Below are 24,747 nucleotides of genomic sequence, written 5' to 3'. Positions count from 1 at the left end.
TCAACTCTGTCTGTACAGTGCGTGCAAGCACTTTTGCCTGTTTTCATGATGAGATGACTGAGCAGAAGAATCACAGACGATATGTGATAATAAACTGAATTGGTCCATATCACAAGTGCATGTGGTTAGCACTGTCATCTCACAGCAGTGAGGTTCTGGGTTTGAACTTCGTGACCAATTGAGGCCTTTTCAGTGTGGAGTTTGCATGTTCTCCACATGACTGTGTGGGTTTCCTCTGGGCGCTCTGGTTTCCTCTGACACTCCAAAGGCATGCAGATTAAGTCAACTGACTGCTCAAAATTGCCCATAGGTGTGAATGTGAGTGTAAATGGTTGTTCATTTCTGTGTTAGCCCTGTGATAGATTGGAGACCTGCCCAGAGTGTGCACCACCTTTCGCCTGAAGTCAGTTGGGATTGGATCCAGCTTCACCATGACCCTGATGGATAAACGGTATAGTTAATGAATGACTGGATGAATAGATGGATGCTTTATGGTTGTTTACTGTAAATTTCACAGTACTCATCCAGCAACCCAAATTGGCAGTAAATTACCGGGAAAAAATCTATAGGGGTGTTTTTTGTTTGTTTGTTTAACAGTGAAAGCTAACCAAGTGACATTAATTGTGTGAGAAAATCATACTTGGCTAGTGTAGTTTTAGACATTATGTTGACTGATTATTTTTTTTTTACTACCATGATTGTTAAATTGACTCCTTGTACAACATTTAAAAGAAGAGTGCCAAGACAATGTTCGAAATTAAATAAAACATTCCCTTGTCTGTTAGGTAAAACATATTTATGTTTTAGGTGTTAAAGTATATTATTGCGAGAAAAATTTAATTATTTGTTAGTTTCATTGCCTTCTTTGTTTGTTTGGATGTTTTCCAGAACTCCAATGGGATTTTCACTGTTGGACTATTTACTACTAATAAATAAATTTACTTATTTATTCACTTTCAGATTTTTTGATGACCCAGCTTTGTTATCACACTTTCCAGGCTATATTATGGTACAGATTTATGGTAGCCGTACCGTATAACTTCAGAAGTTAAGCTCAGAGTTGTATAATAGCGATAACATGACATGATGTAAAAAAAGATAGAAAGAAACAAACAAAATACCCAATTTACTCCAATTTAGTGACAGGAAATAATAATAATAATAATAATAATAATAATAATAATAATAATAATAATTTCAATTTATATAGCGCCTTTCACAAAACCCAAAGTCGCTTTACAGTTATAGGGAACAAACAAACAAACAAACAAATAAAGTCCACCAAATAGAGGCCAGGGAAATATATACCTCAGTCATTACAGTGTCATGACAGACTTTTCAGATTAAAAAAAGAAAACATAATGAAGGCTACTGAGTTTTGGTGCAAAATTAAGAAGCAAATGTGACAGTCAAAGTGTCCAGAAGCACTGTGGCTGGTTCTGTAAGATGCTCAGAAAAACCTACAGCTCATTTCCTTATAAAACTGCACTCATTGTACCTGAGACTATCCATCCATCCATCCATCCATCCACTTATCCTGTCCTACAGGGTCGTAGGCAAGCTGGAGCCTATCTCAGCTGACTATGGGCAAGATGCGGGGTACACCCTGGACAAGTCGCCAGGTTATCACAGGGCTGACATACAGTGGTGCTTGAAAGTTTGTGAACCCTTTAGAATTTTCTATATTGCTGCATAAATATGACCTAAAACATCATCAGATTTTCACACAAGTCCTAAAAGTAGATAAAGAGAACCCAGTTAAACAAATGAGACAAAAATATTATACTTGGTCATTTATGTATTGAGGAAAATGATCCAATATTACATATCTGTGAGTGGCAAAAGTATGTGAACCTCTAGGATTAGCAGTTAATTTGAAGGTGAAATTAGAGTCAGGTGTTTTCAATCAATGGGATGACAATCAGGTGTGAGTGGGCACCCTGTTTTATTTAAAGAACAGGGATCTATCAAAGTCTGATCTTCACAACACATGTTTGTGGAAGTGTATCATGGCATGAACAAAGGAGATTTCTGAGGACCTCAGAAAAAGCATTGCTGATGCTCATCAGGCTGGAAAAGGTTGCAAAACCATCTCTAAAGAGTTTGGACTCCACCAGTCCACAGTCAGACAGATTGTGTACAAATGGAGGAAATTCAAGACCATTGTTACCCTCCCCAGGAGTGGTCGACCAACAAAGATCACTCCAAGAGCAAGGCGTGTAATAGTCGGCAAGGTCACAAAAGACCCCAGGGTAACTTCTAAGCAACTGAAGGCCCCTCTCACATTGGCTAATGTTAATGTTCATGAGTCCACCATCAGGAGAACACTGAGCAACAATGGTGTGCATGGCAGGGTTGCAAGGAGAAAGCCACTGCTCTCCAAAAACAACATTGCTACTCATTTGCAGTTTGCTAAAGATCACGTGGACAAGCCAGAAAGTTGGAAACATGTTTTGTGGACGGATGAGACTAAATAGAACTTTTTGGTTTCAATGAGAAGCATTATGTTTGGAGAAAGGAAAACACTGCATTCCAACATAAGAACCTTATCCCATCTGTGAAACATGGTGGTGGTAGTATCATGGTTTGGGCCTGTTTTGCTGCATCTGGGCCAGGACGGCTTGCCATCATTGATGGAACAATGAATTCTGTATTATACCAGCAAATTCTAAAGGAAAATGTCAGGACATCTGTCCATGAACTGAATCTCAAGAGAAGGTGGGTCATGCAGCCAGACAACGACCCTAAGCACACAAGTCGTTCTACCAAAGAATGGTTAAAGAAGAATAAAGTGAATGTTTTGGAATGGCCAAGTCAAAGTCCTGACCTTAATCCAATGGAAATGTTGTGGAAGGACCTGAAGCGATCAGTTCATGTGAGGAAACCCACCAACATCCCAGAGTTGAAGCTGTTCTGTACGGAGGAATGGGCTAAAATTCCTCCAAGCTGGTGTGCAGGACTGATCAACAGTTACCGCAAACGTTTAGTTGCAGTTATTGCTGCACAAGGGGGTCACACCAGATACTGAAAGCAAAGGTTCACATACTTTTGCCACTCACAGATATGTAATATTGGATCATTTTCCTCAATAAATAAATGACCAAGTATAATATTTTTGTCTCATTTGTTTAACTGGGTTCTCTTTATCTACTTTTAGGACTTGTGTGAAAATCTGATGATGTTTTAGGTCATATTTATGCAGCAATATAGAAAATTCTAAAGGGTTCACAAACTTTCAAGCACCACTGTACCTGAGACTACTATTTTTTTTTGTAAATATTGACTTTGTTTCATTTATTATGGTTGACTGCTGTTTATAGTATTTTTTAATGTTGAAGCAATTAATTTCATTATGCTTTAAGTCATTTTTGGTCTACAGCATTTCTTTACATGTCTGAGACTTTTACACAGTACTATATATTCTTATTATGGTGGCACTTGAGCACATTGTAAATTGACCATAATTAAATCTTTATGTTTACATGTGAATTAAACACTAATATGCTTTTCTACAAGCAGACACTGATGGGACAAGCTAATGTGCTGTAGAATTCTTCTCTTGTGTCTTTCTGTTCTGTAGTAACTGACAGACTGTGAGCATTGTTTGGGTTCCTTCTGCATCATCAGCTTCAGGTATCTCAGGGTCACCAGCTTAAATTAGCCTTCACCTGCAGAAGTGTTCCAGCTGTGGGACTTTGTGAGCCAAATTCACCTTGAGCAGGTCTCATCAGCTGCTCCAGTTTCCTTGGTAGCTTTCTTCACTTTGGGTACAGAAAGTAGTTCACTGACATTCTTGGGTTTCAGTCACGTGATATTTTTAGCGATTTCATTTCTGGTAAAACAGCTGGTGGTCTAGCAAACCAAAATAACTGCCGTGGTGCAAACAACTAGCGATAACTTATCAGAGTACGCTCGTAATCTAGAAGCCACTGCTCGCTTTACATATATTCAGAAGATTGCTATGTGCAATGGAATTGACCTCTACAGTCTGGGAAAGAAGGATTTGTCATATGATCTCGAAAACTACTCTTCAGTCGAGTTCCCCGACATCTCGAACTATCTGGTGTTGCAGACATCCTTCTACACTGCAAAACAGACGAAAGCATGGAAGAGTATGGAGGCTTACAACTTTTTTTGTACGTGGCTGGGTAAAGGACCTCGGTATCAAGTCACTGCCGAATTAATCCTGTATTGTTTTTGCCCGTGCAAGTATGTTTTTTTAAAGCTTTTTGTCCACATCTTTACAACGAAGCGCTGCAAGTTGAAGTGTAAACAAACAACAGTTGGCTTGATTCTCATTTGTGTTGGCTCTTATCTCTCAGGTAAATCATTCACAAAGATCATCAGAAACCCCTTTAAAGACCTGGATCTTAGTTAAACAAGACGGACAAGCGATCATGGCGCATTGTAACTGTACGGCTGGGTAAGAATTTTGTCGCAACCTTCATGCATATGGACTTTATTATTTGTGGTTGTTTTGATCACGTGCACTTGCTGAAAGACTCGTTGAAAAGACCGCTAGGACACCCTGTTAAAGAAAGTGAGACTTGCATTGTTTTCAATATGGCGGCCATTGAGTGAGGCGTAAACAAAGAAACAGCTGTGGACTTTAGCGCTTCGTGGCTAAAAAAAGTCCGGTAAAATAATGACACATAGCAAGAAAAGTACTTGGAAAACAGTAAGGACATAGCTGAGAGGGATATACAAACCTTTCACCAAGTGTGATCACTGCAAACTTGAGCATGCTGCGACTCAGCTCCCTTCGATTTCACTGAGAGGTTCAAAAGCCACCTTTCTCGACATCTTTTTGTGAAAGCCTGTGTTCGTTCACCCTTTTATATTAGTTCACAGAGAATCCTAAAGAAATTTTCATCAGTTTCATGGTTTGATCGATTCAAACAACCTAAAACAATACAAGCTAAGGCATTTTTCATGCGAGTAATGCACCTTCTCTGTACAAACGCTTTGTCAACTGAGCTTTGGTAGACCACCAGCTAAAGTTTTGAATAACTAATGAGGTGGATGTGACGTCAAGTGAAACCCAAGAATTGCAGGAAATCCTCTGCACACTAGTTCAATTGAGAAAAGTGCAATGTGTCAGCCTTTTATTAGGGCATCATCAATCAAATCCTGGTACCTGAGCTGATGTGACATATCATGCCTGTCCTCCCAGTGGAAAGTTTATGAAAAATAAAAGATTTAACTCTCCTGTATCATTAATTTAGACCCAATAAAAATAACACTGGTTCCTGCCAAACTTTTCAGGTACCAAATGCTTTAGTCACCAGCAGCAATGTCTGCTAGATATTGATAAACATATGAACAGATGAACATACATGCTCGAGGGAGAAGGTGTGTTAATGACCTGCAAATCATGCGAGCCACAATCTGTAGCGATAATTCACAGCTCAGCATCCAATCTGTGTAAACACATACAGGTACATAGCCAGATCTTTTGAGGTTTTACAGTTTGAAAGCTCTGTATTCAACTTGTGATGTTTGGTAACAATTGCCTGTTGTGTTAAATATATCTAAATGCAGCTACAGGCTATATATAGAACTCACAGGATGATGTGTAAAGAGCATCTTTGCTTGATAGCTAACTTGAAACATATACTGTAGGAATTAACATCTCCTCTCATCTCATTATCTCTAGCTGCTTTATCCTGTTCTACAGGGTCGCAGGCAAGCTGGAGCCTATCCCAGCTGACTACGGGTGAAAGGCGGGGTACACCCTGGACAAATCGCCAGGTCATCACAGGGCGGAATTAGCATGACCTAGCTAACAATCCTAGCCTGCTAATGAAACCCCAACAGAATTTGGCTAAGTTGGCTAACCAGCAAACATTGCCTTTAGTCATATAAACTACTGTTCATAATGGAGGTGGTGTTCACTTCAGAATAGCCAAATTGGTTAATTAATTTAAGAAAAGAAAATAGAACAATTTAGTTTGTAATAATGGAATGATTAGTTGTGTTAAAAAGTAATTTGTAAAGTAATTAGTAATTTTTTCAACAAATGAATTATTTACTCTTACTTTAGAATAATCTCCTGATCCATACTTCTACTTTTGCTCAAGTGAATTATTACTATATTAGGATTATTTGACTCATGTTAGTGTATTTTTGCATTCTTTCCATCACTGCATCTTTTGGAAGAAAGATAACAATTAAGATGAAAAAAAAAGAGATCTAGAGTGTGCATAGGTATTCACCCCCCAAAGTCAATACTTTGTAAAACCACCTTTTGCTGCCATTACAGCTGCAAGTCTCTTGGGGTATGTCTCTATTAGCTTATCACATCTAGCCACTGAGATTTTTGCCCATTCCTCATGGCAAAACTGCTCCAACTCCTTCAAGTTAGATGGGTTACATTGGTGTACAACAGTCTTCAAGTTATGCACAGATTCTCAATTGGATTGAGGTCTGGGCTTTGATTAGGCCATTCCAAGACATTTAAATGTTTCCCTTTAAACCACTCCAAAGTAGCTTTAGCAGTATGTTTAGGATCATTGTCCTGCTGGAACGTGAACCTTTGTCCCAGTTTCAAACCTCTGGCTGACTCAAACAGGTTTTCCTCCAGAATTGCCCTGTATTTAATGCCATCCCATCTTTCTTTCAGTCCTGACCAGCTTTCCTGTCCCTGCAGATAAAAAATATCCCACAGCATGATGCTGCCACCACCATGCTTCACTGTAGGGATGGTGTTCTCAGGGTGTTGGGTTTGCACCACACATGGCATTTCCCATGATGGCCAAAAAGTTCAATTTTAGTCTCATCTGACCAGATAATCTTCTTCTATGTGTTTGGGGAGTCTGTCACATGCTGTTGGGCAAACTCCAAATGTATTTTTCTTTTTTTTTCTTTAAGCAATAGCTTTTCTCTGGCCACTCTTCCATAAAGCCCCACTCTGTGGAGTGTATGGTTTAAAGTGGTCCTATGGACAGATACTCCCATTTCCACTGTGGATCTTTGCAGCTCCTTCAGAATTATCTTTGGTGTCTTTGTTGCATCTCTGATTAATGCCCTCCTTGCCCGGTCTGTGAGTTTTGATGGGCAGCTTTCTCTTGTGAGGTTTGTAGTGGTGCCATATTCTTTCCATTTGGCTATAATGGATTTAATGGTGCTCCCTGGGATGTTCAAAGTTGGGATATATATATATATATATATATATATATATATATATATATATATATATATATATATATGGGCGGCACAGTGGTGTAGTGGTTAGCGCTGTCGCCTCACAGCAAGAAGGTCCGGGTTCCAGCCCCGTGGCCAACGAGGGCCTTTCTGTGTGGAGTTTGCATGTTTGCATGTTCTCCCCGTGTCCGCGTGGGTTTCCTCCGGGTGCTCCGGTTTCCCCCACAGTCCAAAGACATGCAGGTTAGGTTAACTGGTGAGTCTAAATTGACCGTAGGTGTGAATGTGAGTGTGAATGGTTGTCTGTGTCTATGTGTCAGCCCTGCGATGACCTGGTGACTTGTCCAGGGTGTACCCTGCCTCTCACCCGTAGTCAGCTGGGATAGGCTCCAGCTTGCCTGCGACCCTGTAGAACAGGATAAAGCAGCTAGAGATAATATATATATATATATATATATATATATATATCCTGGACTAGTCACTAGGTCATCACAGGGCAGACACATAGAGACAAACAACCATTCACACTCACGGTCAATTTAGAGCCAGCAATTAGCCTAATCTGCATGTAAGGGAAACCAGAGCACCCGGAGGAAGCCCATGCAGACACAGGGAGAACATGCAAACTCCATACAGAAAGGCCCCTATTGGCCACTGGGCTCGAACCTAGAAACTTCTTGCTGTAAGGCGACAGTGCTAACCACTACACCACCATGCCACCCCTGGTTGATGCGTTGTGGGGGTTTTTTTGTGTGTGTGTTTTGTCTTCCTTATTGTTTGTGTCGCAAAAAAAGAAACAATTTGCACCTTTAAAGTGGTATGCATGTTGTGTAAATCAAATGGTGCTAACCCCCCCCCCAAAAAAAAAATTTAATTCCAGCTTGTAATGCGACAAAACAGGACAAACACCACGGGATGAATACTTTTGCAAGACCCTGTATGCCACTCATCCAAAATCAGATGTCATGACATTCGAAAACTAGAAGGGCACTCAGTAGAGTGCATACCTCCACCAAGCCATAAATTCAGATTTGCATCAAAATCTAATCAATTGTTCCTTGGCTCATGGCTCATCTTTCATCAAAATTTCATCCAAATCCTTTCAGTACTTTTCGCGTTATATTGAGAACAGACAAACAAACAAATGGAGGCGAAAACATAACCTAAGTAACTCAGGAATAAAGCAACCTAGAAAGTGTCATAACACCATCTGATGTCAGAATAAACCAGTGTACTTCAAATTTTCGATGTGAAAGTTCAATCTTTATCACAGTTGAAATTTTAGACATTATTATGTATCTCAGTTATTATCAAGGCTTTATATAGATGTCATGCTCTTGTTGATGTAAATCAAATCATCCACATATTCACTGTATACTCCATCCTTTTGATCCTGCTGACATCAATTTACTAAGTTAAATATGCTTTAAAGGCTAGGGGAAATAAAAACAGCTATACATAATTTTTCAGTGAAAGGTAAATGTTTGAGAAACTAGAGAGAAAGAGATCAGGAAGCAGACAGCGAGAGCACCAGGGTGCAGCCTTTTAATGAACATGTTCACTTTTTCACATCATTAGACAAGCTTTAATCTTTTCAAGGTGCAGTAACAGTGCTACACTGGAGATCGTACCTCTGTGACACCTCTCTGGGAAGGTGTTATGAGTTTCCTTTTTTTACAGAAGGGAAATCTCCCAGGAGCTGATCAGCACTTCTGTGTGTAATATGTACAAACTCTTTGCCCAGCTTCCTTTATAAAGGTTGCTTTAGAAACTGGCCTAAAAACTTATACTATATTAGGAGCTAAAAGAAAAACCATAAATATGCTCAGTCTCATTTGCTAGCAGGGTTCAGTGCAGCCCCAGTACGTCTATAGCTCAGGGATTAAGCTTTCTTCTTCCCACTGCTCCTCTGGGAGCTCCGCTAGGCTAATCAGACTCTTGTTGAGCCTTTGTTAATGAATCCTCGGTCTGACCAGCATTTCCTTGATTAAGAGCTGCGTGTTTGTCTGCTCTTTGACTACCCATAGCACTAAGGAGTGTAAACTTCAGATTAACAGACTGAACAAAGTCAGAATAACAGGGGAAAAAAAAAGTCTTGAGTTTTCTCATGACATCCTTGATTTAAAAAAAAGGGAGAAGGGGAAAAGGAAAGGAAAATAGCAATTAGAGATATATAGATTGAGGCTGAAGTATTGTAAGTTAGGTAGATGCATCAGAATGAGGTGTTTCCATGTTAAAAAAAATGAAAAATGATTAAAAAACACACCCTACTAAATCACAAGCAATCTTGACATGAGTCACTGCTGAAATTCCTTCCTTCCTTCCTTCCTTCCTTCCTTCCTTCCTTCCTTCCAGTATATTGAAAAGCATGTAACAGTGAAGAGTCCTGGAATTATTATTATTATTATTACTATTATTATTATTATTATTGACTTGTCCAGGGTGTACCCCGCCTTTCGCCCGTAGTCAGCTGGGATAGGCTCCAGCTTGCCTGCGACCCTGTAGAAGGATAAAGCGGCTAGAGATAATGAGATGAGATGAGATGAGATGAGACTTGTCCAGGGTGTACCCCGCCTTTCGCCCGTAGTCAGCTGGGATAGGCTCCAGCTTGCCTGCGACCCTGTAGAAGGATAAAGCGGCTAGAGATAATGAGATGAGATGAGATGAGATGAGACTTGTCCAGGGTGTACCCCGCCTTTCGCCCGTAGTCAGCTGGGATAGGCTCCAGCTTGCCTGTGACCCTGTAGAACAGGATAAAGTGGCTAGAGATAATGAGATGAGATTATTATTATTATTATTTAATTAATTTATTTATTTTGCAAATGTGGACATAACTAGATAACTAATATATATTAAATTATTACATCCACATTCACTGAATATGAGCAACATGCACTCTGATTGGCTACTCTACTACTAGGGTATCAGCTCATATACCATAAGTAGAGAAAAACAAAATGGCGGAGTGAGTTGCTCAACCAACTGAGGATGAAATAAAAAGTCCCCTCAAAAACAAAACCCCAAAAATACAAAAAAAAAGCAACAAAATATAGAATGAAAGTATTTGATGATAAGAATGTACCTTTTTTATTTTGGAAGAGTTATTATTATAAGAACCCTTTATTCATCACATGCACACTTCAAGCACAGTGAAATTCATCCTCTACATTTAACCCATCTGAAGCAGTGAACACACGCACACACTCAGAGCAGTGGGCAGCCACACCAGAGCACCCAGGGAGCAGTCAGGGGTTCGGTACCTTGCTTAAGGGCACCTCAGCCCAAGGCTGCCCACATCAACCTAACTGCATGTCTTTAGACTGTGGGGGAAACCGGAGCACCAGAGGAAACCCATGCAGACACGAGGAGAACATGCAAACTCCACACAGAAAGGTCCTCGCCGGCCGCTGGGTTCGAACCCAGAACCTTCTTGCTGTGAGGCGACCGTGCTAACCACTGTGCCACCATTATTATTATTATTGCATTTTTTCACAAATTGCTCCTGTCATTTCGCTGGTTTGTTTGCATTCTTCTTCTTTAAGCGTTACAATTTGTTGAATTTTTTTAGACTGGTTCAGAAGCTCAAAGAAGTTTGAAAATTACAGAACTGAAATGTCCAAGGAAGAATTAAATAAATGTCTAAAACTGTTCTATACCTCAGCACGACAGCAAGACAGCACTTTGTACAAAAAAAAAAAAAACAGCACTAAAGTCAATTTGTGCTGCCATCGATAGGTTTTTAAGAAGTCCGTCTCAGCGGAAGTTATTTTGTCAGACATTTTGTATAAAGTTTTTATTTATCGAATTTGCAAAAAATAAAAATGAAAACACTCTTTTTCTCAAAATCCAGTGAATGTGGATTGAATAAAACAATTACTCTGCTCAATCTCGTCATACATGGCTTATAGCCAACTCGGTGCTACATGCCTCGTCAGCTATCAGCTCATGTACGACTTGATTTCATGGAATAACTGTTAAATATTCACTTCTATGCTTTCAAATATCTGCAAGTATTTCCCTGAGACATGCATCAGTTTGGCAACATCATTCTGATAATCAGTTTCATAACATCCTGTTACATAACTGACATGTTAGTACCATTTCGTAAAAAATAAATAAATAAGGCGGCACGGTGGTGTAGTGGTTAGCGCTGTCGACTCACAGCAAGAAGGTCCGGGTTCGAGCCCCGTGGCCGGCGAGGGCCTTTCTGTGTGGAGTTTGCATGTTCTCCCCGTGTCCGCGTGGGTTTCCTCCGGGTGCTCCGGTTTCCCCTACAGTCCAATGACATGCAGGTTAGGTTAACTGGTGACTCTAAATTGACCGTAGGTGTGAATGTGAGTGTGATTGGTTGTCTGTGTCTATGTGTCAGCCCTGTGATGACCTGGCGACTTGTCCAGGATGTACCCCGCCTTTCGCCCGTAGTCAGCTGGGATAGGCTCCAGCTTGCCTGCGACCCTGTAGAACAGAATAAAGTGGCTAGAGATAATGAGATGAGACGAAAAGTTCTGTTGGATGTTTGTTTCATAAATAGTGAAAATATTATTTGAATTATTTCATCACACCATTCTATTAGTCATTTATGATGTGAAATATTAAAGCATAAATGTCAGAGATGACAGGGATGTCACAACAAAAATTTCCGCGCTTTTTCTCAACTTTTCTCAGTTAAGATTATTTAAGACAGAAAGCATGGCATCAGCAGGCCTGAGATTTTTCAGCCTCTCTCTCCAGGTAGTACTGCTTACACAGGAGAATAATCTGACTGGCCTTCCTGCCACCTCAAAACATTCCGTGTTCAAGAGGATTGCTCTCGAAGGTCTCAGACATTGCCGACCTTCTGACTAAACTCACAGAAGGCTTTTTCGCTTATATATTTATTTTTCGCCACCACCATTAATCTTCACTACATCCTAGCTGTCTGCTAGATACCTCTGGTAATGGAAAAATCCACCATGGCATTATCCACTGTCTTATGTTTTCTGGGATGACAGAGAGACTTCAGAAGAACATTTTTCAACAGGACTTTTTTTTTTTCTTCCTGTGTAAACAGTGCTCTTCAGAGGCTGCTTTTCCTCACTCAGCAATGTCCGTGTGCTGTCACTGCCAGCATGTAGTCACTGTTTGACTGATAATTCGGCATGTGCTTGCTTCATACGAAAACTACTATTTGATGTAGGCATGCATGTGTATGAATAAGCCTTTTTATCTAATCAACATCATAACAGACATCAAATGGCTGTTAAACCACCCTGGATCTGACATTGATTCGTGACTGAAATTTATTAATTAATCAGAACTTTTTTTTTTTTACATTTCCTGATGCATATCACTGGTACGCATAAACAGGATCTTGTAAATATTTTCACTGTTTTCAATCAATGGTCTGTATTTCTCACTGTTGAACTTGCCCATGAATCAAGGCTTTGAAAGACATATTCAGCATTGAGTTAAGATTACACTGTGCACTTCAACATTCAGATCTCAGGCATAACTTTTCAGATATTGTGCAAGAGTTATGCATACAAGGTAACGTTGGAGTAAAATATTGATGTCCTTTTTATGCACAATTCTGACCCTGAACTTAAGCCCATTTTTCTTGCACACATTTTTCTTCAATTCAGACTAGGAGTAGTATTAAGTTCAATACTGAAATTCATGTTTGGGGTTGTAAATATACTGACAAAAGAATTATATAATATTTATGCAGTATTAAATGATAATATAATCAATACATTCTATTAAAAATAATAGAATGCATAATAATAGCGATGCAAAGTAAAACAATGTGCTGGATCAAGCCTTTAATAATTTAAGAAGCCATGTTGACAAATGAAACCAAATCTGCAGTCTTTAATGTGATAATTACAATTAGGACTATTTGTACTGATGATATACTAGGCTCCTATTCACTGTTATTTCAGTGCTTGCAATCTTCTTGTTTATCTATCATCATCAACTTTTTTTTTTATTTGTTGCTGTTAAATTGTCTCTTGCTTTCATATTATGTTGTACTACATTTGATAATATGATATTGCATGTGATAATATATTGTTCAGATTTAAGGGAAGAGAAAAGGGTGGAGAAATTGCAACCCCAATTCCAAAAAAAGGTTGGGACACTGTGTAAAACATAAATAAAAACAGAATCAGAAGATTTGCAAATCATGGAAACCCTATATTTCACTGAAAATAGTACAAAGACAACATATCAAATGTTGAAACTGAGAAATTGTATTGTTTTTTTGTTTTTTGTTTTTTGAAAAAAAATTGCTCATTTTCAATTTGATGTCAGCAACACATTTCATAAAAGTTGGGTCAGGGACAACAAAAGACAGAAAAAGTTGTGCAATGCTAAAAAAACCTAATTGGGTTAATCAGCAACAGGTCAGTAACATGATTGGATATAAAAAGAGCATCCCTGGGAGGTGGAGTCTCTCAGACGAAAAGATGGGGAGGGGTTCACTGCTCTGTGAAAGACTGCGTGGGCAAAAAGTGCAACAATTTAAGAATAACGTTCCTCAGTGTAAAACTGCAAAGAATTTGGGGATCACATCATCTATGGTACATAATATCATTAAAAGATTCAGAGAATCTGGAGAAATCTCTGTGTGCAAGAGACAAGGCTGAAAACTGACATTGGATGTCTGTGATCTTCAGGCCCTCAGGAGACACTGCATTAACAGCAGACATGTGTCTGTAGTGGAAATTACTGTATGAGCTCAAGAACACTTCAAAAATCCATTGTCTGTGAAAACAGTTCATTACTGCATCCACAAATGCAAGTTAAAACCAGATATAAACAATATCTAGAAACACCACTACCTTCTCTGGGTCCGAGCTCTTTTACGATGGACTGAGGCAAAGTGGAAAATTGTTCCGAGGTCTGATGAATCAAAAGTAGAAATACTTTTTGGAAATCATGGACACCACGTCCTCCAGGCTAAAGAGGAGAGGGACCATCCGGTTTGTTATCAGTGCACAGTTCAAAAGCCAGCATCTGTGATGGTGTGAGGATGCATTAGTGCACATGACATGGGTAGCTTGTACATCTGGGAAGGCATCATTAATGCCAAATGATATATCCATGCTTCAGAGCAATATGCTGCCATCCAGACAAAATCTTTTTCAGGGAAAGTCTTCCTTCTTTCAACAAGACAAAACCAAACTGCTCTCTGCACATATTAAAACTGCATGGCTCTATAGTAAAAGAGTCCAGGTGCTAAAATGGCCTGCCTGCAGTCCAGACCTGTCTCCCATTTAAAACATTTGGCACAATTTAAAGTGCAGAATATGACAAAGGAGACCCCGAACTCTTGAGCAACTCAAATTGTATATCAGGCAAAAACAGAACAATATTTCTCTTTCAAAACTACAGCAATTGGTCTCCTCAGTTCCCAAACATTTACAGAGTGTTGTTAAAAGTAGAGGTGATGCAACACAGTGGTAAACATGCCCCTGTCCCAACTATTTTGAACTGTGTTGCTGACATCAAATTCAAAATGAGCATATATTTTTCAAAAAACAATAACATTTCTCACTTTCAACATTTGATATGTTGTCTTTGTATTATTTTCAATGAAATATCGGGTTTCCATGATTTGCAAATCATCACATTCTGTTTTTCTTTACAGTTTATACAGCGTCCCAACTTTTTTGGAATTGGGGTTATAGAGCAAATTTGTTTTGTGAACAGTCCAAAACATTAAATACACTTATAAATGGATAAAAAGTACAACCTTTTATTCATTAATAAATTAAAAATCATAATCACAGGCAAATTAGTAGTCCTACCAAAGGAATAAAATACTTCAGGATATGTTGTTATTGGAAAATAATCAACTTCTGGGTGGTAACAGTAACTGTACTTCATCTCTGGCTGCACCACACCAACCTTTCGTCCATTATATTCCTATAGGCGGATGCAGTGTGCAAGATGGGTGTACTCATCATGGCACATCAAAAACACCTCATATCCCTGGGTAAAAATATTACATACCCAGCCATATCTGTCCAGAGTGTCAGGTAAACCATCAGTGCCACATAAACTGGACGAAAAAAAAATTCAGTTTACAAACGAATAAGCTCGTTCCACAAAGCCTGATTTATGTGCATGAAGGATTAACACCAAAGGTTATTTTTGCATAAAATATGCAAGATTAATGTGTCCATTTAGAGAAAAAAAGAAACAAGAACTAAAAAGGAAAAATGGATGAAGACGCTTGTAATACCAAATCAGTCCAAAGCCTCCAGAAGAAAGAAGTGGGGAAAAAAGGGTAGCTAAAAATGGGGTGTTGGAGACAAAGTTATTCAAGGGTATGCTTTAAGTTTGATATCACTCTCTAATGAGCTTTGAAGGACTACAAAAACAGAGTTTTATGAAGCCTATAATGTGGTCATTATGCCTTTTATAGCTTTGGGTGTTCTTCACTGGAACATCAGAGAAACAAGATCCACTTTGTGTTTCATGTCGTCTGATTCCAGACTATTTTCCACCTCTTTCATGACACATGGCTTTGATGAGGAGTCAAAAGTCTTTGCCTTCAGATATCTTGTGGATGATAGTGATGGTGAGATGGATAAACATTGTTCTGAGTGTGCTTTTCTTTTCTTTGAGTTTCACATCAAACAACAATGACGATTACTTTTTTTATTTAAACTTTTTTGCAATTTTAGTAAACAACAAAATGGCAAAGGATTAAAAAAAACTTTCAGTGCTATAGCTGTGACAATCATGATAATGATCAATTGTTATCTTTGATTGAATTAATCCAGGCACTTAAAAGCAGCTCACAGAAGCAGGCATTTTGTTTTATTAGCAGGGGAGATAGTGATCTAAATGTAATCATGCCCGCTGCCAGCACGTCCTTCATTATTCCCGCTACAATCATCATAACCTCATCAGCACCCAGCGAACACCTCGTCATCTGTCACACTGGGGACAACAACCTTCTCCAGCCAAAGAAAACAAAATGTGTTGTTCTGCAGACACCTTTCAATCACACTCCCTGCTGTCACATCCTCAGTCTCCATACCCAGAGGACCAATGAGCTCGGCATAATGGCTTACCTCAGGACATAAAAGTGAGCCACAGGTCAAATTAACATTTGAGAGTTCAAACATTTTCCTGATCCTCTACTGAGTTTGCTCCAGTTTCATATTGGTGGAAAATCAACTGAGTATGGTGTTGTGAATAAAAATTGGACCTCATTGATGAGGGAACTAAAAGATTCTTGGCATCATGCATACATAAATAAATGCTTAATGCTGATTTCCCTCATACTCACATATATGTGTTGATAAATACCAACCACCAATAAATGACCAAGTGCATTCATAGCACAGCTAATTTCTTCTTCTTATGACATTTTAACAATCCATTTTTGGTGTGTCTAAGGCATTTAAACTTGGCAGAGCTCATCCCTCTCCAAGCTTCATCAATGGACAATTTAGTCAAGTCAAGTCAAGTTTATTTGTATAGCGCTTTTAACAATAAACATTGTTGCAAAGCAGCTTTACAGAATTTGAATGACTTAAAATATTAGTTAATTTTATCCCCAATCTATCCCCAACAAGCATGCCTGTGGTGATGGTGGCAAGGAAAAACTCCCTCAGACGACACAAGGAAGAAACCTCGAGAGGAACCAGACTCAAAAGGGAACCCATCCCCATCTGGGCAACAACAGACAACATGACTATAACAATAACAGTCCTAACAAAGTCAGCTTCGTTGATGCTATAAACCCCCCACCAATGGAAACCCGAGTGCAAAACCATTCACGACAACCACAGTCCCAAAGTGAGCAAGTCAACTGCAGTCCCCAGCCACAAAAACGCCACTGCAAGAGTCCAGAGCGTCCTCCAGGCGTCCTCTATTTAGAATAGCCAGTTAACCTAACCGCATGTCTTTGGACTGTCTTAGGAAACCCACACAGACATGGGGAGAGCATGCAAACTCCACAAAGAAAGGCCCCGTCAGACACTGGGCTCAAACCCAGAATGTTCTTGCTATGAGGTGACAGTGCTAACCACCACACCACCATTCTGCCACAGCTAATGTACATGTAGTAAACACAAAACACCCACAAAACTCCATGAAAGGTAAAGCTCAGAGACATGAAATCAACAAAATGACAACAGTGAAAGAGAGCCTCCTAAAAACAGTGTGTGCTCAGTTTTCCAGTACAATAATGCAGCTCAGCCATCTCAGAGCATCATCGACCATCAACGCACACTCACATATTGTCCTTTTATAGAGTGCTATTACTTTTGTCATGAATTGAACAGCTAGTCTTATTTGTCTTAATTTATGGATTTGTTTTGGATAATTTTCTTTCATGTTTTTAATATGGAATGACCAATTTTCACAAAATATACCTTAAATTTCTATGAAAGCATGAGGTGCGTCTCCTTATTTGTAAATTTACATAAATTCAGGAAAACTCCTGGGATGTGAATACTTTCTTGTCTGTGCAACTAACTGAATGTTCATGAATACCACGTCTTGTGGAAATGCTACTGCAAGCAATTTACAAATAAATTTGTTTGCATTCAATTCAACATGTAAGGCTCATTGTCAGCATATTTCATCAACTTGCTTCAATGTTTTCAGAAAAGTTGCTTGTTTCCTAGTGACTAAGGCAGAGTTAATTTCTTTGTGACATTGTTTATTTAATTTATTACATAGTTTGTGATGGGAAGAATATAGGGCAAAAGTCAAATCAAAGTCCCTCTTGTGCCAGGATCTGGTCTTTCCAGGCAGTCTCCTGTCCCGGTACTACCCAACTCCATGAGGTACATGGGCACAGCACTGATCTCCATTTCAGTAGCCCTCTGCCTCTCACCTATTATATAGCTAGGGTTACAGTGGGAGGGCTAGTCCTCTGGTACCCATGAGAGTTTGACTTCCCCACTTGCATCTAAATTGTAGCATACCTTACCAGATGGCAGTAGGTACCATTTTTATGATGGTCTTTGGTATGACCCAACCATGAGTAGAACTCACAATATCCTGCTCGAGAGGCAGACATGCTAACCACTAAGCCAGCTTGCAGTATACAGCGCAAAGCCACAGTTGATTTTCAACTTCCATTTGCTCTGGCATAGATTTTTTTTTCACCTGATGCCCTTCCTGATGCAACCCTTCACAATCTATCCAGGCTTGGGACTAGCACTAAGTACACACTGGCTTGTGCAAACCCAGTGACTGATTTATCTAATCTGCATGTCTTTGATTAGATAACCATGGGGGAAACCGGAGCACCCAGAAGGAACCCACACAGACACAGGGTGTGTAAACTCCACACAGAAAGGCCACCGTCAGCTGCAGGAGTCAAACCCAGAACCTTCTTGCTATGAAGCGACAGTGCTAACCACTACACCACCAATTGTAGCTTTCATCTGGTGTGACAAATTGTTAGTATGCTTAAGAGTACATTTATTAAACTGGAATTTATTGGCATGGATCGTCTTAATGATTGTCTTTGAGAGTTGTTGTTGGATTTTTTTTCTAAAACGCAGGTACATTTTTGATAAGGGAACCTATACAATGCTATGGTTGTTCACTAGCAATTACTAATGTTGCCAACTATTTGTCCAACTTACAGAGTTATTTTAAACCCATTTATAAAATTCCTGTACCCATAATGTAAGGTCAATAACAAGTTTGTACATTTCTACATTAACTTATGGAGCTATTTTAAATCCATTGCTATTGTACATTGAGATGATAAAACATTCCTTAAAAATGTGTTTAAGCATTTAAAGAAAAAAAAGTGTGTGTGCTTTCAGTATAAACATAAAATGTTGTGCTGTTGTATGCATCAATCTCTGTGCAAATTGTACTAATCAGGCAGGAGGTGTGGATAGGTTAGTGCTCATCTGCATATTCAAAAGTTGTTAGAGACAAAAAACTGATTGTCAGAATGAAACATTATCATGGTGGAAAGCACTTGTTTCCTTTCATACTGGGTATGTACAAGTATTCATTTGGCAGATGTTTTATCTAAAGTGGCTAACAATTCAGCTGAGCAGTTGAGGGTTAAAAGCCCTGCTCAAAGGCTCAATAGGACAGGAACCAGGTATTCAAACTCACAACCTTCTCATCAGTAGTCCAGAGCCCTAATCGCTGAGCCACCAATTCATTTCCACTATGAAGGGAACAGACCCTCAATTTTATTAGACCAGTTGTTTGGTTAAGACCCAAGTATGATGGAGTGTTCACAAATATCAGAACAGTCCACACCAAACAAGTGAGTGTAAACATATCTTCAGACATAAGTCTAAACTTTCTAAATTTGAAATAAACTTTCAAAATACTCTCAATATCATACAAACAGACTACTTCAACTTACAGGGGCAGCCATGGCCTGAAGGTTATAGGAGCTGCCTCAGTTCGATTCCCAGGACCAGCAGGAAATATGTGTGGGGAGTTGAATGACTGAACAGCACTTTCCTCTCTCTCTGTATCATGGCTGAAGTGCCCTTGAGCAAGGCACCTAATCCTCAACTACTCCCCAGGCACTGTAGCATAGCTACCCATTGCTCTGGGTATGTGTGTCTGCTCATTGCTCACTGCTTCAAACGGGTTAAATGCAGAGGAGGAATTTCACTGTGCTTGAGTGTGCATGTGACAAAAATAAAGGCTTCTTCTTCAAGCCTACACCAAACCATGGTGGAAAGTGCACTTCCCTCCTCACCTGTAAATTCAAAACTCTCCCTTCCATTCCTCATGACCTCGTTGATCTCATGATACTCTTCATGCAATTCAAAGCAACGATTCTTCACTGGGTAAGCTGGCTGTCTAGTAATCAAATATACTATGCACTGAGAGGCTCCAGTTGAAATTATGGATTCTCTGAGGTGACTGACACTGAGCCCCTTACAATTCTTATTGTCTTATGCCAGTCACTGAAGAGAATCCATAATTTCAGCTGGAGCTTCTCAGTGCATCAAAAAATTCCAAACTAAAAATGTTAAGCTTGAATCTCAGCATAAACTCACTGTAGGCAGCCATGTTTGTTGTTTACGTCGGCACGACCTTCGACCTGCGCATGTGTAATGTACCATGCTATCACCTGCCTTGCTAGGCATACTCATGATATGAAGATCTACACACACAGAAATGCTCATGGAGCCACAGCTGTAACTTGAGTCGGCTGTATAGCTTGAAATTGTGACATCAGTTCATGGTATATCCAGGATACACCATGATTAACTCACACCATATCTTTTTTTTTTTTTTTTTTGATGTCACAAGATACATTGCTGGGCAGCACGGTGGTGTAGTGGTTAGCGCTGTCGCCTCACAGCAAGAAGGTCCTGGGTTTGAGCCCCGGGGCCGGCAAGGGGCCTTTCTGTGCGGAGTTTGCATGTTCTCCCCGTGTCCGTGTGGGTTTCCTCCGGGTGCTCCGGTTTCCCCCACAGTCCAAAGACATGCAGGTTAGGTTAACTGGTGACTCTAAATTGACCGTAGGTGTGAGTGTGAATGGTTGTCTGTGTCTATGTGTCAGCCCTGTGATGACCTGGCGACTTGTCCAGGGTGTACCCCGCCTTTCGCCCGTAGTCAGCTGGGATAGGCTCCAGCTTGCCTGCGACCCTGTAGAAGGATAAAGCGGCTAGAGATAATGAGATGAGATGAGATACATTGCTTAATCAATGGTGGAGCTATTTTATGTCACACGAGCCATGCTTGACCAATCCATGCATGGGACTTTTTTGATATAACATAAAATATAAACTGCCCGGAACTTCCCCACTATTTTTTACAGTCCTAATAACTTTTTATAACACTACAAATTAAAGTTTTGGTCTGCATTCACAAACTATTTTTTTTCTAGAGCTTGGAGCTTTTAGATTCTGCTGCTGTGGATGTTTCCACATAGACATGCTAAAGATTTGTGTTACCCAGTTTAAGCACAACCCAGGTAGCAAACTGATGTTTGCCCAACATCTATTTTGTGTGGCTATCCTGGCCCTCCTGATATAATTTTTAACCAACTTTGACAAGGTGATATCTGGTTATTTAGCACAAAAGTATTTTAGCACAAATCCAAAGTCTTTTAGTACAAGTTCTAGTCTCTTAGCACAACCCTATGTTCTTTGGCACAACTCTGGATTATGGTCACAATAATAAAAAAAAAAACATACTCATCTTGATATAGGAAGGAGTTTATTATGATTGCTTAAGGACCTTCATAGATAACTTCAGTCACTTCTGATCATAGAAATTCAACTGACTGTCAATAATTATGCGTTTGCCAAATTAATTAACCTGGGGATTATGTCTCTTGCCCTGCTTGACAACATGTATTTTGCTGACTATGAGCAGAATCTATTCCTAAAAACTTATTTAAATTATGAAAAGTCCATTTGATATCACACATTACTGTTTTCATATGTATTTGACTAATAAAGCTACAAAGTCTTTAACTGAAAAAAGACCAATTTCAATGAGAACAAGAAGACAGAGTCATCTATATCCCCCGCCCTATATACCAATTATATACCAAGTTTCAAGATATGATTTGTCACATTTTTCAAGTTCTGCTGCAGGAAACCAACCCTACCTCTTTACACTGACCTCAGCAGCCCATGGCACCCACCAGACCTTTGGTCCATCTCATTATCTCTAGCCATTTTATCCTGTTCTACAGGGTCGCAGGCAAGCTGGAGCCTATCCCAGCTGACTACGGGCAAAAGGGAGGATACACCCTGGACAAGTTGCCAGGTCATCACAGGGCTGACACATAGACAACCATTCACACCTACAGTCAATTTAGAGTCACCAGTTAACCTAACCTGCATATCTTTGGACTGTGGGGGAAACTGGAGCACCCAGAGGAAACCCAAGCAGACAATATGCAAACTCCACACAGAAAGGCCTTAGCTAGCCATGGGGCTTGAACCCAGACCTTCTTGCTGTGAGGCGACAGCACCAACCACTACACCACCGTGCCACCCCACCTTTGGTCCAGGTGAGCTAAAAATTTAAATTTTTCACATTTCTTAGTATCAAAAGGCACATGTACATTACCTAAATCAACACATATACCAACTTTCAAGACCATACCACTCATAAGTTTCAAGTTCTGCTCCAGAAACAAAACCTACACCTAAGACTAACCTGAGAGACTAAGTCTGAAACTGTTTCCATGGAATCATGAAAAATTTAAATTTCTCAGATTTCTTAGTATGAAAAGGCACATCTACGTATCACCTTGTTAACATGTATACCAAGTTTCAAATCCGTATCATGAACAGTTTTGGATATATGCTCCGGAAGCAAACATTGCTCTTAGAAACTAAGTCAAAATCTATTTTTATGTAAAAAATTGAAAAATACTTTTTTTTTTCAAAAGTCCAAAATAGCAAAAGGCACCAGTTCACATGTTGATTGATATGTATAGAAAGTTTCATGAAGATATCTTCAGTAGTTTTCAAGGTGCCCTTCCACCAAAAACGTTTAATACTGGCTCTTTTTGAAATACTATAGTTCACTCCGAGTTGCATATGCATGCTGCATGTGAAAGTGTAATTCTACCCCCATTCCCTGTATTAGCTTATGAAAGAAAAGTCGGAAAAATTAGCGGATCTGAAAAAGCCATACGATCTTACGTCACTTCGTAAATTAGTATTCATGGCCTCGCCCACCTTGGCTTGCGACCGCCCACGGGAAGGAAGTTCGGATTTAAGCGCAAGGAGAGATAGCAGAGCCAGTGTTGCCAGATTGGGTGGTTTTAAGTGCATTTTGGCGGATTTGAACATATTTCGGGCTGGAAAACGTCCGCAGTATCTGGCAACACTGAGCAGAGCCCATCTCGTCAGTAGCTAACGAAGAGGACCTAACAGCAAGTTGAAAACATGTCTGAACAAGTTCGTGCCTGTGTTATTTGTGGCAGTAAGACATCAACGCTGCATTTCTTGCCCAAGATAGAAGCGGTGAAGAAGAAATGGTTGGAATTTATCTTTGGAACACCACCAGCAAAGTATAATGCAGCGTTAGTACTGTGTTCTGATCATTTCAACCACAGTGACTTTTCAAACTCCGGTGCCTTCAGTAGTGGTTTTGCTTCGAGGTTGCATTTAATCCCTGGATCTGTGCCGTCAAGACGATCAACCACCAGCTCACAAGCTGTAAGTAAAACATGAACTTTTTGTTCGAAGATTTTTGTTACAAAATAGCATGTTCATATTCTCCACATTAGCATGCATGACATGGTCACAAGCTAGGCAGGGATGAGAGTTTTCCGCTTTTTCTGTGTAAAAAATGACCTTTTTATATTATGCCAAATCCGTTGAGAATTTTTTTAATTAATTTTGGGGGGTTGGGGTATGTTCCTTCATGCTGTTCAAACTTTATTAACTCCAACGATGTTTACACATTATTTGTAAGTCGCCATCTTTAGTCTCGTTTAAATCTCGTTGAATGTGATGTAAAATTCGTGTTATCTACATTGTTATTGGTCAAAACATCGATGTCGAGACCATAATAGCCAATCAAAACAGTTTTTACAAAGACACCCAAATTCTTTTTTTTAAGTCACTCGTTCATTTTACTCTTTTGTTTGTTCAGTAAAACCCCAAACATTTATTGATTTTTTTATTTCCTCACGTCGCACCTCAATGACATCAACGCACGGTATTTTTCCCTTCGCGGTTTGTTCCTTCTCTCTCGCCGTAGTAAGACACCTACATCCGCTTGTTCTGACTCACTGGAGGTAGCGTCACAGTGCTGTTAGCCAATCAGAGGTAACACGTTTACATGTCATGAATATTAATGAGTAAGAGCTGAAATCCTGTCGTTCTCCCGCCACCCACTCCTCCAGCAAACTAGAACAGCCTGAAACAGGAGAACCACAGCATTTTTTTCACCAAAATCAGCTCACAGGGCATTCATTCATACTAGAGACCACCGCACAATTAATGAAAAAACGATGCAAGGAGACCTTTAAAGATATGGCCTGGAAACGATGATGGAAATGGAAAATGTGACCAGACGGATGGATGGACAGAACCTGTTTCCCTATCTCCCACCAAACTTCGTTTGGGCAGGGGATAAAAATGAGAATCATGTCTCCTTAGTAACCAACAGTTGTGATATGTAAACGAATGAAAGCAACTTCCACTAAAGTATCCTAGAATGAATGTCAATTAAATAAAAGTTCAATATAAATGTTCAGGAATGACAAAACAACCAAAATTAATATATCAATTGTTTATAATACAGCAATCATGAAGCAAGAAGAAGACGAAGAAGCGATAACTCTAAGGTGTAAGGGTTGTTTGATCATCAAGACAAGTCTCGAAGCTGTGGCTAGTTTACAGGGAAATTCACTTTGTTGCAGCATGTTTATATTTGATTTCAATGTTTCTTTTTTTGTTCAATGCTATCAACCACTAAAAAATTTTTTATTTAACACTAAATTATCAAATCAGTAAACCACAAACACTCATTTGTAGATTGTGCAAAAAAAAAAACAGCGTACAGATTACAGACAATTTGCCCAAATTGATCAGATCAAGAACAACTTGCACTTTATTTTAATAATAATAATAATAATAATAATAAAGTCAGTTGTGTTTTTGCATCATTCTTTAAACCTGTCAC

The sequence above is a fragment of the Neoarius graeffei genome, chromosome 5, assembly GCF_027579695.1.
Source record: "Neoarius graeffei isolate fNeoGra1 chromosome 5, fNeoGra1.pri, whole genome shotgun sequence".
Classification (NCBI taxonomy): Eukaryota; Metazoa; Chordata; class Actinopteri; order Siluriformes; family Ariidae; genus Neoarius; species Neoarius graeffei.
This window is presented reverse-complemented; position numbering follows the sequence as displayed.